A 19,605-nucleotide genomic window follows, 5' to 3' on the forward strand; every position below is an offset into this window, starting at 1 on the left:
GGGTGTGGGGGGCACAGGGGCAGGGCCGGCTCCAGGCACCAGCCTGGCAAGCAGGTGCTTGGGGCGGCCGCTCCGGAGAGGGGCGGCACATCCAGGTATTCGGCGGCAATTCGGCGGATGGTCCCTCACTCCCGCTCGGAGCGAAGGACCTCCCGCCGAATTGCCGCCGCAGATCGCGATCGCGGCTTTTTTTTTTTTTTTTTTTTGGCTGCTTGGGGCGGCCAAAACCCTGGAGCCGGCCCTGCACAGGGGAACCCCTGTGTGTCGGGGGAGGCAGAGCCCAGACTGACGGGCACCTGGGACATTGCTGGGAGCCAAAGCGCCCCCCCCCCACAGGATGGACCGGGGCTGGGGGGGGGGGAACAGGACACACAGGGTGAGGCCCCCGGGCACAGACACCCAGAGCTGGGCTGGGCAGCCTGATCCCGACATGCCTGTGGGGCCACATGTGTCCACCCCCCCCCCCCATACACACACACCTATACACCCACCCCCACCTAGGGTGACCAGATGTCCTGATTTTATAGGGACAGTCCTGGTTTTTCTTATATAGGCTCCTATTACCCCCCACCCCCTGTCCCAATTTTTCACACTTGCTGTCTGGTCACCCTCCCCCCACCACACACACACACACAAGTAGGGTGACCAGACAGCAAGTGTGAAAAATCGGGACAGGGGGTGGGGGGTAATAGGAGCCTATATAGGAAAAAGCCCCAAATATCAGGACTGTCCCTATAAAAGCAGGACATCTGGTCACCCTACACACAATACACCCCCCTGTTGTAGGCGCAGCAGTGATCTGTGTGCTCTGTATAACCTGTATACTCAAAAGGTCTGTTGCACTCCCCTGCCCCCCTCTGAATACCTGTGAAGTGGCTTCCCCCCCCCCCCTCCTGCAATGCTGGTGGGATGCATGGGCTGGAAGATCAGAAGAGCTCCCAGGCAGACAAGGTGTTTGGGACTCTGATTAGGCAGCGATCACACACCCAGTGCACGGGCACTGCCCGAGGTGGAGTGTGACCAGCCAGACGCAGCCAAGTCATCTCTAGTCGCAGGCCATGAGGAGCAGGTCCGTAAAAGGGGAAGGGGCCCTGTGCTCAGCAGTGCACTCACCAGATTGTACCTCCCGTGAAGGCCCTTCACCGGACCGCCTGGCCAGTGTTCGCCGCGTTGCAGTCCATCGTGCCTCGGGAAGACTGACCTTCATCGCCCCATCCATCGCTGCGCTGGGGGACACTTACCTTGAAGGATCCTGACATCTCCAGTGCTGTGCCTGTCCTGGGAGGCGAGTGTGAGTGTGAGTGTGACCCTCCGCCCCCCTTGTTTTGAGCTTAGCTCTCAATATAATAAACGTGCTGCTTTCTGCCAAACTTTGGTGGGTTATTAGTCCTCCCTAAGCTAGCTAGCTGGCCCAATTTCGGGTAACACCCCCCAACCCCACATGCGCACACACCCATAAACACACACACACACACTGTACACTCACACCCACCATCCACCCATCCACCACACACCAATGCACACCTGCACCCCCACCATACACACCTGCACACACTCACCCCCCCCACCCCACACACAGATCAGGGCCCATCCTGTCCAGCAGGGGGTGCAGGGACACACAGGGGGCCGGGGGGCGGGGTGTCCCATTAGCTGCGTCCGGCGGTTCCCGGCGTGGCTGAGCGTTACCCCGGGATGTCGGGGAGTCGCCGGTCCATTGTGGCTGCCCCCGGTGCCGTGGGGCCGAGCAGGGCTGTCGGGCTCCAACCGCGCTCGCTGAGCGGTGCCAGCCGCAGGCCAGGGGCTGCAGGGCTAGGCCGCCTCCCCGCCCCTCCCGGGGCTCTGTGGGTCGGGGCGATGGGGAGCTGGGCTCCGCGGCCAGGTGGAGGCAGGAGCTCAGGCCAGAAGAGGCCAGGGGAGAAATAAGAGAGACTGATACAAATTGATGCCCCTCACTCCCGACCTGCAGTCCCCAGCCCTGGGCTCCCCCCACCCCGCCCTGCCCGTGCCCCTCACTCCCGACCCGCAGCCCCCTGTTAGCCCAGCTCTGGACTCCCCGCACCAGTCAGGACCAGCCCCTTCCACCTGCTGACCATTGTGGGGCCGTCCCCGGAGGGCGCAGTTCTGCCCCATGTCCTGTCCCTGGCAGGCGGGTGGATCCCTGGTGCTCGGCAGGGCGTGAAGGGGGCTGTGCTGGGACCCAGAGCCTGGCGTGACTGGGCTTGTCCTGTGGGGGGGGGGTGAGTCAGGGGCAGGGACTGACTGGTCAATGGGCCCCCACCCTCCCTGTGAAGATCTCCCCACCCCTCCACCCCGTGCGGTCAGGCAGGGCACGGCCAGGAGGAAAGTCGGACTCACTGAAAAGAGAAGCAGCCGAGGGCGAGAGACAGGGCACGTGGGGAACAGGAACCAGCAGAAACAGGCGACAGACCCCCCACAGCCTGACACAGACCCCCCCCTCTCCCCGCCTGATGGACAAGCTGGGGTCACAAAGCCCAAACCAGCGCTGCCCATCGGCTCCAAACACCCACTAAACGCTGCGCCTGGGGCACCGTAACCAGACACGGCTCCTTGGGCCCCACCCAGCCTGGCCCCCCCTGCAGGGGGGGCAAAGCCCAAAGGGTCCCAGCACAGATGTTGTACTTAAAGTACTGCACAGGATCTTTTCAGGGGGATAAGGTGTGACAAAGTGGGGGATTTTCTTGTTTTTTTTCCTGTGGTTTTCCAATGGTTTGCATGCAGAGGGGGTGGGACTCAGTTTCCCTGGGTGTTACTGGTTTAACGAGGGGAGGGGAGTGGGAGTGTGTTGTTACAGAGGACCGGAGAGGAAATTTGGGACCACAGCCGATGGCCGGGAGAATGGAGACCCCAGCGACCGGTGACCTGGTGACCCGGAGGCCCAGCTGAGGAGTTGCAGCCGGTTCTGGCCAGTGGGAGGACAATGGGCTGCAGAGTGAGAACCCAGTGACCTAACCAGCCAGTTCCAGCCAGAGGGAGAAGCAGGAGCGGAGGCCCCGGTTTACGACCCTGTTTACCTGGAGAGAAGACAATGGACAGAGGTGGGGCCTGGGGCCGGGGGTATCAGAGGCCCAGCTGGGAACAGGGGGGCTCGGGGCTGGAGGGGGGGGGAGCAGGCAGAGCCCACCTGGAGGCAGAGAGACTGGGATGTGCTGGGCTGAAGGAGGCCAGGCCTGAGGCCCTGAGAGTTTCCTGTGCTGGGTTCAACTCTCAATAAATCCTCCTGTTTTACACTGGCTGAGAGTCGCTCTGGGCTAGAGAACAGGGGGGGCATCGACCCCTTCATGGGGGTGGAGGCCCTGGGGGTCCAGAGCAAGGGGACGTCCTGAGGGGGTGTCACAGAGTGTGGGGGGACACAAGGCCCTGCACCCCCGGCTTCCTACAATTCACCAGGACTCTCAGCCAGCCAGTAAAGCAGGTGGTTTATTTAGACGACAGGAACACAGTCCAAGACAGGTCTTGCAGGCACAGACAACAGGATCCCCTCAGTTAAGTGCATCTTGCGGTTCCAGGGGCACCACAGCCCCATTGGGGGGTCAGAGCCCCATCTGGGCTCCCTTCCATTACACCAGCCAGCTCCTGAAAACCCCCCACTCTCTCCAGTGTCTATCACCCCGCCTCTCCCTGGCTCCTCCCACAACCTTTGTCCAGTTTCCAGAGCAGAGGTGTCACCTGGCCCCAGCCCCCTCCTGGGTTCTCACATTACATGCTCAGGTATCTTCCCTCAAGGCCAGTCTCCCATCCCCCAATGCAGACCGTCCCAGCCAACCTCCCCACTCAGCATTCAAAGACCACAAATAAGAACAATCCCAGTTCATCACAGGGGCCCACGGCAGAGACAGACGTGCTAAGGCTCAGAGAGGTGCGGCTCCAGGAGCTGGAGGGGCCTGACCCCGAGAGAGGGGACCCCCGAGAAGGGCTGTCACACTGAAAGGGGCACCCCCCACGGACCACACGGGGCCAAGAGTGGGCACGATCTGTGAGTCCATGACATAAGGCAAAGCGCCACATTTATTGGTAATACATGTATCAATCAATCGATATATTACACACACACACACACACACACACACTCCATCTTGTTGTTGTTACCAATTAGTTGCTCCCCTTAACTTTGGCCAGGTGAGTTAGATGGGGGAGGGGGTGGAGCCGGGCTTCTGCCGATCCGGATCGATGCTCCCATGTTGACAAGACGAGACCCGGGGTCCTCTGCAAGACACCTCACTTTTATAGCAGCTTCCCTCTTATGCAAATCTGTACCAGATTCAAAATCCGTGTCTGTGTCCATTGGTCCTTTGTGCTGCTTCTCTCTGGGGGTTGTCCCAATGCTGTTCAAAGAGGGTGTTTTCAAAAGAAGGTCTCCCCTTGCCTGGGATGGCCCCTGGGATGTAACACGACCACGGGGGAGGGGAGCAGTTTCCAGCTTCAACGCGGTGACACTTCAGCCCCTAATGTCACTGGGCATTTAACCACCGGCAGAATTATCACTGGCAGATCAATACCCCCCGTGACTGACACTGGAACCCGTCTCCTGCATCTTAAAATACTGACACGTTACTAGAGATACAATGTCCTTTTCTCCCATCAGCCTGAAGGTTTTATCCATTTCCCAGCCTGGTACCTAGGATTAGCTGGTGTCAGAGTCGCAGCCGTGTTAGTCTGTATCCGCAAAGAGAACGAGAGAACGTGTGGTTCCTACATCACTGGGGCAGTGAGCTCACTTAAAAAGGGAACATCACAGGGTGTGCGACCTGGGACAAGGTTTTTGTTGCTTGCATTTCACTCCCGAAGTAGCCGATTTTTCCTACCCCGGGTTTGTAGAGGACTTTGGAAGACTGGCGAATCAGAATGGGACAGTCTGTATCCTTGTCACGGACTCACAGATCGTGCCCACTCTTGGCCCCGTGCGGTCCGTGGGGGGTGCCCCTTTCAGTGCGACAGCCCTTCTCGGGGGTCCCCTCTCTCGGGGTCAGGCCCCTCCACCTCCTGGAGCCGCACCTCTCTGAGCCTTAGCACGTCTGTCTCTGCCGTGGGCCCCCTCAGGGAGTCCCCTCGCTCTAGACCACCGGGGCCTCCACCCCCGAAGGGGTGGATGCCACCCTGTTCTCTAGACCGGAGTGACTCTCAACCAGCATGAAACAGGAGGTTTATTGAGAGTTGAACACAGCACAGGAAACTCTCAGGGCCTCAGGCCTGGCCTCCCTCAGCACAGCACATCCCAATCTCTCTGCATCCAGGGGGGTTCTGCCTGCTCCCCCTCTCCTGCCCCGAGCCTCCCTGCTCCCCGCTGGGCATCTGAGATCACCGGCCCCAGGCCCCGCCTCTGTCCATTGTCTTCTCTCCAGGGAAACAGGGTCGTAAACTGGGCCTCCTCTCCTCGCTTCTGTCCTCTGGCTGGAACCGGCTGGTTAGGTCACTGGGTCCTCACTCTGCAGCCCATTGTCCTCCCACTGGCCAGAACCGGCTGCGTCTCCTCAGCTGGGCCTCTGGGTCACCCGGTCGCCAGGTCACCGGTCGCTGGGGTATCCATCCTCCCGGCCATCGGCTGGGTCCCCACGTCCTCTCTCCGGTCCTCTGCAAAACACACTCCCTCTCCCCTCACCTCGTTAAACCAGTAATACCCAGGGAAACTGAGTCCCACCCCCTCCGCATGCAAACCATTGAAACTCCACAGAAAACAAGAAACCCCCCCCACTTCGTCACATCTCTCCCCCCTTCGAGGCTGAACGGAGCAGGGTCACTTAGCCAGTGACCTGGGGAAGTTCAGGGTCCCCGCCCCGCTGTAAAGCATCCGCTATAACATTGGCACTCCCCTCACATGGACCATCTCCATGTCATACCCCTGGAGGAGCAGGGCCCACCTCAGCAGCTTGGCATTGGCCCCTTTCATTGGGTGCAGCCACGTCGGGGCGAATGGTCGGTGCACACGGTGAAGCGCTGCACAAATAGATACGGCTGCAGTTTGTTAAGGGCCCACCCCAGGGCCAGGCATTGCGTCTCGATGGCCGCGTAGTTCTGCTCCCGGGGCAGCAGCTTCTCGCTCAGGTACACAATGGGGTGTCTCTCCCCCTTAGTATCCGTTTCAATCAGCACCGCCCCCAGCCCCGTGTCCGAGGCGTCGGTGAGCACCAGGAAAGGTTTGTTCAAATCCGGGTTTACCAGCACCGGGCCCTGGATAAGTGCCTCCTTCAGCACACAGAGAGCCCTCTGGCACTGCTCGGTCCAGACCACCTAGTCCGGCTTTCCCTTTCGACACAGCTCCGGGAGGGGAGCTGCCAGGGAGCTAAAGTGGGGCACAAACCTCCGGTAGCACCCTGCCATCCCAATGAAAGCCTGGACCTGCTTCTTAGTCTGGGGGGCGGGCCAGGCCTTGATTGCCTCCACGTTGGCCGGCTCCGGCTTCAGGTGGCCAACCCCAACTTGTCTAAGATTTCATCGGACCTAGGCATGGGGTAGGCATTGGACACGGTAAAGGCATTGAGCTTCCAATAGTCCACACAGAACTGGATCGACCCGTCCTTCTTGGGGACCAGCCCCACGGGTGAGGCCCAGGGACTGGCGGACGGCTGGATCACCCCTAAAGCCAGCATGTCCCCGACCTCTCTCTCCAGGTCCTGGGCTGTTTTCCCAGTGACCCTGAATGGGGAACACCTGATGGGAGGGTTGGTTCCCGTCTCCACCCGGGGGACAGCCGGGTTAGTGAGCCCAGGCCGGCTGGAGAACAGCTGCCGGTACGAATGCAGCACGGCTCTGATCTCTGCCTGCTGGGCGGGGGTTAGCTGGTCTGAGAGGGGAATTGAGTCTAGCGAGGGGTTAGCCCCAGCCTCAGGGAGGAGTCCCACCAGGGGGTCCTCTCCTTTCTCCTCCCACTGCCCACACACAGCCAGCACCAACTTCTCCCTGTCCCGGTACGGCTTCATCATGTTGACGTGATACACCCGGTGGCTGTGAGCCCGGTTGGACAGTTCCACCACATAGTTCACCTCGTTTACCTGTCTGATGACCGTGAAGGGGCCATCCCAGCCGCTTGCACCTTGTTCTTCCTCACGGGGACGAGGAGCATCACCTGATCCCCGGTAGCATAGGAGCGGGCACGGGCTGAGCGGTCGTACCAGACCTTCTGCTTCCTCTGGGCCCTGGCTAGGTTCCCCCTCGCCAAGCCCATGAGCTCCATGAGCTTTTCCCGGAAAGTCAGGACATACTCTACCACTGATTCCCCATCGGGAGAGGCCTTTCCCTCCCACTCGGCTCTCATCAAGTCCAGGGGCCCCCTCACCCTCCTTCTGTACAGCAACTCGAACCGGGAGAACCCTATGGATTCCTGGGCACTTCCCTGTATGCTAACAGCAGGTGGGGTAAATACTTGTCCCAGTCCTGCGGGTGCTGGTCCATAAAGGTTTTCAGCATCCTCTTTAGGGCCCCATTGAACCTCTCCACTAGCCCGTTGGACTGAGGGTGGTAGGCTGAGGCCCAGGTGTGTCGGACCCCACACTTCTCCCACAAGCACTGGAGCAGGGTCGACATGAAGTTAGACCCCTGGTCTGTAAGGACCTCCTTGGGGAACCCCACTCTGCTGAAGATGGTCAGCAACGCGTCTGCCACGGTGTCTGCCTCGATAGAGGACAAGGCCACCGCCTCGGGATAGCACGTAGCAAAATCTACCACCCCCAGGATGTATTTCTTCCCTGACCGGGTCACCCGGCTGAGGGGCCCCACTATGTCCACGGCCCCTTCTGGAAAGGATCCTCTAGGATGGGCAAAGGTCTCAGCGGGGCTTTACACTTATCCCGGGCCTTCCCCACCCTCTGGCAGGAGACACAGGACCTGCAATACTGTCGGACAGCGTCAAAGACCCTGGGCCAGTAAAAGTTCTGCAGCAGCCTCTGCCTGGTGCGCCGGATGCCCTGGTGCCCTGCGAGAGGGGGATATCGTGGGCCAAGTACAACAGTCTGCGGCGGTACCTCTGGGGAACCACCAGCTGCCTCCCGACTTTCCAAGATTCAGTTCGCCCTGAACCAGTCCATTCCCGGTACAGGAATCCCCTCTCCCACAGGAATCGCTCCCGGCGGTCCTCCCCCTGGGATCCTGCACTGTCGTGGCCAGCCAGGGCCCTCAGTTTCTCCAGGGAGGGATCCACCTGCAGCTCCGTTTGGAATTCAGCTGCTGGGTCTGAGGATACAGCCCTGGCTGGTGGCGCCTCAGTTTCCCCATCCTGGGACGGAGGCTCCGGCCCAGCCCTGTCGAGCCCTACCCTCGGCACTTCAGCCCCCCTCGGGAGGTCCCGCACCCCTCGCTGGCTCTGGCTAAGGACCAGGGCACTATGAGTGTCCTCCGGCCAGTTCTCCAAGTCATTACCCATTAGCACCTCGGTAGGCAGGTGGTCGTGCACCCCGACCTCTTTGGGTCCCTCCTTAGCCCCCCATTTCAGGTGTATCCTCACTACAGGCACCTTGACGGGGGGCCCAAACACTACCCTCAGGGTCAGGTAGGCATCGGGCACTAGCTGGTCTGGGTCCACCACCTTGGACCGCGCCAGCGTCACCTCTGCACCCATGTCCCAGAACCCCTGGACGCCTCTTCCCCCCACCTCAATGGGGATGATGTGGCGATTGTTCCCCGGGGCCTGCCCCACGCTCACCCGGCGGATGGGGTACGGGTGCTCTGGACCTGGGGCCCCGCCTTCCCCTGCTGGTCTGGCCTGGCGGTCCCCTCCCCCTGGCACAGCCCTCTCGACTGCAGCCCCTGGGCCCGGCGGTGCCCCCTCTCGGTGGGCTTCCACCCAGTTAACACCCCGCGGGTTCTGCTTGGCCGCCATTTCCTTCATCTTCAGGCACTGTGCCACCTTGTGTCCCTTTTGGCCACAGTAATTACACCTCATGTCCCTCAAGTCCCACGAGGGGGGTCACCCCACCCCGGCAGTCCCGGGCACCCCTGAGTTGGGCTTCCTGGAGTCCCACCTTGGAGAGGGCTCAGGGTGACTCCCCTTATGAGTCCCTGATGTGGGTCTCTCCCCTGCCCCCGACCTGCTGTCCACAAATTCATCTGTCAGTGCCCCTGCACTGCGCAGATCTTTGGGCTTCCGGTCCACTAGCCACATCTTAAGGTCCAGAGGGCAGATGTCATACAGCTGCTCCAACCCCGCCAGGTTATACACGTCCTCTGCGGTAGTGGCCCCTGCGCCCTTCCCCCACTTGCAGAGATATTCCCCCAGCAGGTTGGTGACCTCCTTGTAAGAGACACCTGAGGCCTTGCGCACACCCCGGAATCGTTTCCTGTACGCCTCGGGGGTCAGTTCAAACTTCAGCAGCAAAGCCTGTTTGAACAGGTCGTAGTCCCCCGTCTCAACACCATCCATTTGGCTGAACGCCTGTATGGCTTTGGGACCCAGCAGGGGGGTCAGACAGCGAAGCCTGTCTGTGGGGTCAATCTGGTTCAGTTCACAAGCCTTCTCAAAGGCTGTGAGGTAAGCATCAATATCCCCCCCCTCCTTGAACTGGGGCAGCAGTTTGGTGTCTAGATTCCCCACACCACTGGCGTCTCGGGGCCCTTCCCCACTTACCCCGCGGCAGGCCCTCTTGGCCCGTCTCTCGTCCATCTCCAACTTGTGCTTCCGCTTTTCTACACGCTCCGCTCGTTCTCTCTCTCTGTCCACCAGCCTCCGATCCTCCAGCTCCAGCTCCTTTGCTTCCAGCTGCAGCTCCAATCTCCGCAGCTCCTCTGGGGAGGAACCGGACTGGGGTCTCCCTGTACTGACTGGGGAGTCAGGTCTGACACACTCCCGGTCGCTACACAGACTGCCCCCCCGGCTACTCCCCGGCTCTCCGGGCACCCCGGGAGCCCCCCTGGGGTCTGCAGCCTGCGCCTCAGATGGGTCATTCTCTACCAGCTGAGCAATCAGCCGCTCCTTAGTGAGCCTCCCCACGCTCAGCCCCCTCTCCCTGCAGAGACGTGCCAGGTCGCTCTGACGGAGCTGGTTCTAGGCCATTTCCAGGCTGGTTCCGTTCAACACCCTCGTTCTATCGCTGGCAGCCACTCACTGCAAAGTGCCTGCACCCACAGCCAACGTCTACAGGGTGCATCCGCGAAACATCCCACTGCTGACACCACGTTGTCACGGACTCACAGATCGCTCCCACTCGTGGCCCCGTGCGGTCCGTGGGGGTTGCCCCTTTCAGTGCGACAGCCCTTCTTGGGGGTCCACTCTCTCTCGGGGTCAGGCCCCTCCACCTCCTGGAGCCGCACCTCTCTGAGCCTTAGCACGTCTGTCTCTGCCGTGGGCCCCCTCAGGGAGTCCCCTCGCTCTGGACCCCTGGGGCCTCCACCCCTGAAGGGGTGGATGCCCCCCCTGTTCTCTAGACCGGAGTGACTCTCAGCCAGCATGAAACAGGAGGGTTTATTGAGAGTTGAACCCAGCACAGGAAACTCTCCAGCCTCAGGCCTGGCCTCCCTCAGCCCAGCACATCCCAGTCTCCCTGCATCCAGGTGGGCTCTGCCTGCTCCCCCTCTCCAGCCCAGAGCCCCCCTGCTCCTCAGCTGGGCATCTGATACCCCCGGCCCCAAGCCCCCCATCTGTCCATTGTCTTCTCTCCAGGTAAACAGGGTCGTACACCGGGGCCTCCTCTCCTCGCTTCTGTCCTCTGGCTGGAACCAGCTGGTTAGGTCACTGGGTCCTCACTCTGCAGCCCATTGTCCTCCCACTGGCCAGAACCGGCTGCGTCTCCTCAGCTGGGCCTCCGGGTCACCGGTCGCTGGGGTATCCATCCTCCCGGCCATCGGCTGGGTCCCCACGTCCTCTCTCCGGTCCTCTGCAAAACACACTCCCTCTCCCCTCACCTCGTTAAACCAGTAACACCCAGGGAAACTGAGTCCCACCCCCTCCGCATACAAACCATTGAAACTCCACAGAGAACAAGAAAACCCCCCACTTCGTCACACTCCCCAAACTGAACGTCCTTGAAATCCCTCTCCAGGGAAGTTCTCCCGTGCAAGGACGTGTAGCCGAGGTCACAGCTTGATCAGCCATTGCAGACTCCGTAAGGCAGCTCGGTGGGTCACGGCTCTCCCCAGCGGGGTCTCCATCCATTGGAAAGAAGCCCCACCCCATGTCCACCTGCCCATTCGTGGGGTCATTTGAAGTGAAAATGGGGTCAGAGCACATTGAGGTCCCGGCGCAGGTGAACCCCGTTAGGAGCACTCCCACCAGCCCCACGCCCGATCACAGGAGCGGAAAGCCGTGTGCTAAGCGGGCGCAGAGGGGTCACTACTATTCGCTCCATTTTACAGATGGGAGAATCTGAGACACAGGAGAAGTGATTTGCCCAAAGCCACAGGGAGTCTAGCGAGAGCCAGGAACGGGATCCCGGAGCCCGAACCAGTAGAGAGCCCTGCCTGCCTCCCTTGATTCTTGTGCTCCTTGTCCTGACGTCAGTCCCCTCTTGGGACCTGGGATTTCAGAGGGGAGCCTCCTGCCCCAGATCTACCATGTCCCAAGAAACAATGACTCAATTCTGGGACGGCAGCAGCTTGTCCCCCGATATCGCACCACAGGAGACAACAGTGGAATGACAGCAACACACTCTGGTCGCAGGGAGAAGCAGCCGTGGTGAGCCTGAGACACCCAGGTTAGTTACAACCAGGAACCGCATTGGCATGTGCCGGGGCAGCGCGTGAGAGAAAAGCAAAGACGGAGCCACATGGGGAATGGGAGGAAGGTCTCTGGGAGACCGACAGCCGCCTCCTGCCCTTTGTTCCACAGCCCTGGGATTTACTCCGGCGCGGCTGCTGACTTCAGACAGCACTGAACAGCGCCAGCACCACCCCCACCACAGCGCCACCGATGGCATCTGGTCACCGTCCTCCTGGGCCTTTAACAATCCCAGCCTCGGTGTCCAGCCTTCGTGGGGTCAGAAAAGCCCTGCAGAGCCGTCATCCTGAGCCTGCAGGCGGGAACAAGCGCTCAGAGATGTGAACTGCTCAGTGCATCTTAACAGACGTGTTAATTCTGTACCAAATTGTGAACGTCTGCATTAACTATTTCATTGCTGATCATTTTAACAGCCAACCGGTGCCTTTATCTCACAAATGGGAACGAGTGAGAAAATCCCCCAGACGATTTGCATTTTTAGTACTAAACTCGGCCGGACAATCACAATTAAAAACGGAGAGACGGCATAAAAACAAACAGCACAGGGCACGCTGTACTGATCATATTAATCATTGACATAATTAAAGGCATCCACTGTTAAAACATCCCCACGGCTATGGCAAGTTCATCAGCGTGTAGCATTTCAGCAACACAAGACAAAGGTCAGTCACATTCCCCAGCACAACAGTCCACACAGAACACGGCTGGTTTGACAAAATGGAAACTTTTTCTGAGTGTCCATTTTTAAAAAAGTTTCAAACAGAAATCTGAGCAAGAACGAAAACGGTTAGTTTTCAGCAGAGTTTTTTGTGGGGAAAAATTCCCAGCGTCACCAGTGATTGCCTGACTTGACGAGCACCCGATGTATTTGGGGAGGGGGGAAGAGGGTGGCAAGGAAGCCGGAGAATGTAGCAATTAGGTTACACAGGACTCTGTTGTTGTATTTATTTTATCATCTACACCCACTTGTTGTCCCATTTCCCCATGAGTTCACCAAGCTCTAGAAACCCAAAATCTCTTTTCCTGTCTGTTTGAGGCTGTCACCCCCCACTTCGTCACAGGCCCACCTCCTTACCAAACTCCCCCAAATTCAGGACCTTCTTTTCCACGGGGTTACGTCACCAGACACTGATCTGATGCCGTCTTCAGTACAGCCTCTGCCACTCCGTGAGCAGTAAGGTGCTCTTCAGCACGGCTTTTCCTTCCAGCCGTGGGGTGAGCTGGGTCTGACACAGGTCCCAGACCTCTCCCACCACCAGCAGCCTCTGAGAAGATTGGTGGTTACTCGGTGCGACAGGAACATGCCCTACTTTTCACGTTCGGGATCATCTGTTATCTACAGCTGAGGGGTTGTTGGTGGGTTTTTTGCTGCCTTCCACTCATAGGAGAGCTCACTCGTCACATCCAGCCAACTCTCCACAGGGGTCCTGCTGCAACATTGAGGTCAAGCTGCTGTCCAATGTAGAACGCCTTGTCTATGTAGATAAATCTCTGATAATTTTCATATGACTTTACATTGTGCCTCTTTATATAACCTTGTGGTGGGTCTACCCACGTGTGACCTCTGTTTTCATGGGACTTTGTATCAAAGCCTCATTTAGAAACTTTGCATTGCCCTTGGTATAATATTATAGCCCCTAAGGATAGAATAAGATAGAAGAAATTTTTTTTTTTTTGCTAGGAGTAGAACAAGAGCTCTACCCCCCCCCCACTCTTAATCAATTGCCCTGTTGAATGAATGAGGTGTGGATGAGCAAGGCATGGAAGGCAGCACCTCCAGACAGCCTCAACTGTTGGAGAGGGGCTGGGAGCCAGACCCAAGGACAATAAAACGTGTCAAGTGGACTCATTAAAGACAAGCAGACATACCGAGGGCCTCGGGGGTTAGAAGCAAGCACCTTCTTTTGGAAACACCCTCTTTGCAGCATTGGGACAACACTCAAAAGAAAGCAGCACAAAGGACCAATGGACACAGACACAGTTTGAATCTGGTCTAGATTTGCATAAGAGGAAAGCTGCTATAAAAGTGAGGTGTCTCGCAATGGACCCCGGGTCTCGTCTTGTCAACATGGGAGCATCGATCCGGATCGGCAGAAGCCCGGCTCCACCCCCTCCCCCATCTAACTCACCTGGCCAGTGAAGTTAAGGGGAGCAACTAATTGGTAACAACAAGACGGAGTGTGTTTGTGTGTGTGTGTGAGTGTAAGTGTAATATATTATATGCATATAATACAGTGTTAATGAATACATGTATTACTAATAAATGTGGCGTTTTGTCTTATTCCCCCTGAAAAGATCCTGTGCAGTACTTTAAGTACAACATTTTGGTGGAGAATGCGAAAGGGGGAGCGAGCATAAAATCCACAGTTATTATAAAACTGGTGTGCACACCGCCAGCTTTAGCAAGCCTGGCGCTACAGGAAAAAGAGCGTAAACTTTCAGTTAATTAACCAAACTCTGAAGGATATAGGAGTTTAGGTTTAAATTGTGTTCATGACTGAGCTAAAGAGGAGAACTTAGTGTTTCTCACTCTGATCCGGGGAAGGATCTAATCCGGGGAAGGATTTGTATAATTGGTGTATGAACCCTCAGTGGTAGCAGACCGAGTAATACAGAGGGAAGCTTAGCGTCTCTCCCTCTGGCCCAGAGTGGGTTAAAAACATAAGATGCAGATCTTGTTCTGTTAAACCAAACTCTGAAGAATATAGGAGTTTGGGCAGTGTAGTGTGGTTTATGTTTGTTTGTTTTGGTTTGTTTTTTTTTTTTTTTTTTTTGTAAGTAATATTGTGGTAATTTCACAATTTTGCAGAAAATGTTTAAGGAATGGGACCAGGAAGGGTGGGGGCTAGTTGGAAAGCCCACCCTCCTTGCTAAATTGGTAGTGGAACAAGGCTTGTGCCCAGGGAAAGGAACTGTTTATTCGAAAAAGCAGGATTGGGCCCAGGCAAGCAACAGATAGAGAAACTGAAAAACAGGTTGGGTACAGAGAGTTAAAACAGCACTCAAATCTTACAGCAGCAGTAACATCAGGAGAAGAAACATTTAAGACCCCAGAAGGGGGCAGACCTTTGGGCCCCCTCTGGAGATTGGGAAGGGGGATATTTGGGTAAATTCCTCCTCCCAGGGCAGCCATTGAAACAGTTAACAACAGTGCCTGCTTCTGCCTCAGATCTCCAGGCCATGGCAAAATGGCTGGAGATTTTAAAACAGAATTTTTTTTTCTAGATAAAGTGTTAACGCCCTTTTACTGAGAGAAAGGGAGGATTTACACTCACAAGAAATGCACCATTTAATTAGCATTTGTGCAGCCCCAAGTACCAAACACACTGTGGCAGAGACTAAGCAGGTTCTGCCAGGGTGAAAGCACTGTGCTAATTTGTTTCCAAGCTTCTATCTTTCAGGATCTGAACCAGAACATCAGGAGAGCTGGTACCAGCTGAAGAGTTATAAAATACCATGGTTATAGTGTCATGACAAAGTCTGTGTTCAGTGTTCTGTGTTGCATGTTCTGTGTCTGTCTCTAGTGGTGTCCTGTGCTAGCACTGGGTCCAGAGAGAGAGGGGAATACTACACTAGACAGGGCAAATGTCTTTTCCTCTCTCTACTTCCCCCATGTCCATCCAATTTATCAATCACCACTTGTGTCCAAAGGACTTTGGTCCCCAGTGCATCAGGTTTATTTTTTGTTAGGTTCTCTAATAGTCATTTTGTTGTTAATTTTTGTTATTAATACATTTGTATTGTTAGTTACATTTGCTTGTATTGTTAATTCCACACTTTCCTCTATGCCCTCTGGTTCTACTTCCCCAAGCCCTAAAGGGTAGTTCTTGGGCCCCCATAACCTGTAAGACCTTGGCCCATAATTGTATGGCCCCATCTTTCAGGTCCCCAGAAACCTCTGAGAACAACTGTTAAAAATAGGGAAATCTACAACATTTTAGCAACTGAATGTTAGTTTAAGTCCAAATCAGCTTAACCTTGCATAACAACTGTGGTACTCCTACACAATCTTATTTGTTGTGTGTGCTTAAGAAGGTCCTGACCTCAGTGACTTTTATTGTTTGATGGCTATTGCAGCATCAAACTTGGGCCTCATTTTGTTTGTCAATGTACCCAATTATTGGAATGGTAATGGTTTTGTTGTATTTCCAATTATTATAATTATAATTGTTTGCATTTGTGTTTATGTTATATCTGGTGTTTAGTCAATTGTAATGGTTTTAGTTATATTCACCTGGTTATAATTGTTTGGTTTGTTTGCAACAAATACAAAATATTTATATGGTGACCACTCAAGAATTGTTCTTGAGAGGTCAAAAGGGGGACAATGTAGATAAATCTCTGATAATTTTCATATGACTTTACATTGTGCCTCTTTATATAACCTTGTGGTGGGTCTACCCACATGTGACCTCTGTTTTCATGGAACTTTGTATCGAAGTCTCATTTAGAAACTTTGCATTGCCCTTGGTATAATATTATAGCCCCTAAGGATAGAATAAGATAGAAGAAAAATTTCTTTTTGCTAGCAGTAGAACAAGAGCTCCCCCCCCCCCCACACACACACACACATTCTTAATCAATTGCCCTGTTGAATGAATTAGGTGTGGATGAGCAAGGCATGAAAGGCAGCACCTCCAGACAGCCTCAACTGTTGGAGAGGTTTCAGAGTAGCAGCCGTGTTAGTCTGTATCCGCAAAAAGAAGAACAGGAGTACTTGTGGCACCTTAGAGACTAACAAATTTATTAGAGCATAAGCTTTCGTGGACTACAGACCACTTCTTCGGATGCATATAGAATGGAACATATATTGAGGAGATAGAGGGGTTGGGAGCCAGACCCAAGGACAATAAAACGTGTCAAGTGGGCTCATTCAAGACAAGCAGACATACTGACGGCCTCGGGGGTTAGAAGCAAGCACCTTCTTTTGGAAACACCCTCTTTGCAGCATTGGGACAACACTCAAAAGAAAGCAGCACAAAGGACCAATGGACACAGACACAGAGTTTGAATCTGGTCTAGATTTGCATAAGAGGAAAGCTGCTATAAAAGTGAGGTGTCTCGCAGAGGACCCCGGGTCTCGTCTTGTCAACATGGGAGCATCGATCCGGATCGGCAGAAGCCCGGCTCCACCCCCTCCCCCATCTAACTCACCTGGCCAGTGAAGTTAAGGGGAGCAACTAATTGGTAACAACAAGACGGAGTGTGTTTGTGTGTGTGTGAGTGTAAGTGTAATATATTATATGCATATGATACAGTGTTAATGAATACATGTATTACTAATAAATGTGGCGTTTTGTCTTATTCCCCCTGAAAAGATCCTGTGCAGGACTTTAAGTACAACATCTATAGCCAACGGGAACGTTACAGGGAAGGGAGAACCCGGGCAGGAAGACAATGGGGATTTGGGGACACAAACAACTGGGAGACGAATGGGTAGAGTCTGCCTGGGAACCTTATGGGCCCGGGCAGAGAACATTACCCAGCAGGCAGGACAATGGCAGTGGGATTTGGACATGATCTAACCTAGTCAAATAAAACATCTGGCGCTCAGTCCAGTGTCCGTTAAAGTCAGGGGAGGGGCTCCCAACGATGGGCTTTCGATCGGGTCTCAATTAAAGAGGAGACCTGTCTCTGGGGCCCTGAGCAACCACTGCACATCTGGCATTTGCATAAATTAACACGGCTTCATTTCTCCCCAGTGTGAGACACAGATTCAGCCCGAGTAAAACACTACATAGAACCCGGCGATTATCGGCCCCGTCTCTGCCGCACGTGATGGGATTAGACAATCGCCCACCTGGCAGCTGCATTGGGGGGCGGGGGGCACAGTACCAGCAGCTACCACCTGGGTGGTCTCTTGGTGGAGCAGTTTTGCCCCAGCACCTGGCCAGGAACAGCAGCACCTGCTGTTACCGGTGTGGTCAGATTTATCGTTTCACCCTTCGAGCTCTAAGCACACGTCAGCTCCGTCCTCAGATCCTCAACACAGGTCCCTTGACAAGTAAATCCTCGTCTGGTGCCCACTTGTCATTCCTTCTGCTAAAGGACACGAACCCTCTGGTAATGCCTAATCCTTCTGTCCCTTCCTACCTCCCACCATGCTACCGAGCCCCTAGATACGCACCCAACTCAACCTCCCTCCATCTGCCCCCCACTCTTCCCCCACAGCTGCTCTCTCCAAGCACCCGCAGTCGTGTGTTCCCGGCTGACCCCCCATCCAGTCCCCCAGCCGGACTCTGCCAGCGTTCGCAGCTGCAGGTCGTTCCGACAGCCGAGCATCTCTTGGTTAACGAACGCCCCCGTGTGCATTGAACTGAGAGGCGTGTCCATGCTTCTGTCTGACCTGCGATCAGCAGGGCTACGGGTGAGCTCCCAGCACTACGGGAGTCAATGGCAAAGTTCCCATTGAGTCAGTGGGGCCAGAACGTTACCCTGGTCTCCTTCCCCATCACAGCTGGGAACGGTCACACGGCTTCCTCGGAAGGGGTAGGAAGGCCGGGGCTGGGTTTTACTGCAGTAGGGTCTTATGGAGGTGACCCAGGGGAAATGCCACCGCTCTGCATTACAGTGGAGTGCACAACTGAGCTTGTGCGTCAACAGTGGTGAGCTAAACCCTGCTTTGCACATTTACCTGGGGCACAGGCCTTGGCCCAGCTCTCTGCACCATGGGGAATTTCACCTGATGGGGGGGGCTTGTCAGTCTCCCTTTACTACAGGGGTTTTTAGAAGACTCCTTCATTCAGTATCTGAATCTGACTTTGCTTCTTTGTTAGCACCTGGAGCCGATTAGAAACAGCCAGGGAGCAGAGCAGGAGATTGGGAAGCTTTGGGCCAGGAGGGGAGGCAGCCAGAGAACAGCAAGGGAAAGGGACATATGACAGGGTGGCTCCCATCTCTCATGAGCACCCCCTGGACAAGTGTCTCTGCAGCCTTCAAATAGTATCAAACCAGAAAGTTCTCCCTCCCTGGAGACAATCATCTTCACCCACTGGGTCTCTTCTGGCCCCAGCTGGGTCTCTTAGCCCTTCAGTTCCCCTTCTGGGGGTGGATCACACTTCAACTGTCAGCCCCCTTCCCCCGTGGCCTATGGGAGGGGAGGGGAGGGGAGGGGACCCAGGCCCACCCACTACTCCAGGTCCCAGACCAGGGAGCCTAAGAATAGCAGCCACACACCACAGGTACGTCCCAGGGCCACTTCCCCACAGCCCCAGCCTTCGCCAGCACATCACCCTCACCACCGGGCTCGTCTACGTCCAGGCCCAGCAGCCAGCTGGGAACTCACCCTCACCGCCCGCCCTGAGCTGTCCATGGTGCTGCCATTGCCTTGGGCCAGCCAAGAGCCCCTCTACTCTCCTCCAGCTCCAGCAAGAGACTGAGTGGTTGTGCCGCTGCAGCTCCTCTTATAGGGCCCTCCTGAGCCCTGATTGGCTGCTTTCTGCAGCCTTTCCCTGATTGGTCGCTTCCTGCACAGTCTCACTAGGCTGCTCGGAGGACTTAGCTCCACTGCTCCTTGCCTGGGCCAGGTGTGGTAGGACCCAGGATAGCTCAGTGGTTTGAGCAATGCCCTGATAAAGCCAGGGTTGTGAGCTCAATCCCTGAGGGGGCCATGTAGGGGCTTTGGGGCAAAAATCAGTCTGGTGCTTAGACCTGCTTTGAGCAGGAAGTTGGACTAAATACCTCCTGAGGTCCCTTATTTTCTATGACCCTAAGGCCTCCCACATGGGCCCTCTGGCCTAGTCCACCCTGTTGCAGGAAGCAAATGGAGCAAAAAAAAAAAGATCAGCTAGAAATAGCCCCAGAAAGGGAAAAGAAAATGAAGGAAACAAGTGGGGAGAACTTTAGAGTGACCAGATGTCCAAATTCTATCAGGACTGTTCCAATATTTGCTTCTTTGTCCCACGTCCCGACCAAACATTGGTTGGGACACTGGACAAACAAGAAAC

General features: G+C 55.7%; 1 protein-coding gene across 1 annotated transcript in view; it reads left to right on the forward strand.

The window, feature by feature from the left end:
- The window catches only part of LOC101935353 (carcinoembryonic antigen-related cell adhesion molecule 6-like), a 108,797-nt gene that overhangs the window by 35,550 nt on the left and 53,642 nt on the right, over positions 1-19,605 (forward strand). The window lies entirely within an intron of this gene.

Source organism: Chrysemys picta, chromosome 20 (genome assembly GCF_011386835.1).
Source record: "Chrysemys picta bellii isolate R12L10 chromosome 20, ASM1138683v2, whole genome shotgun sequence".
Classification (NCBI taxonomy): Eukaryota; Metazoa; Chordata; order Testudines; family Emydidae; genus Chrysemys; species Chrysemys picta.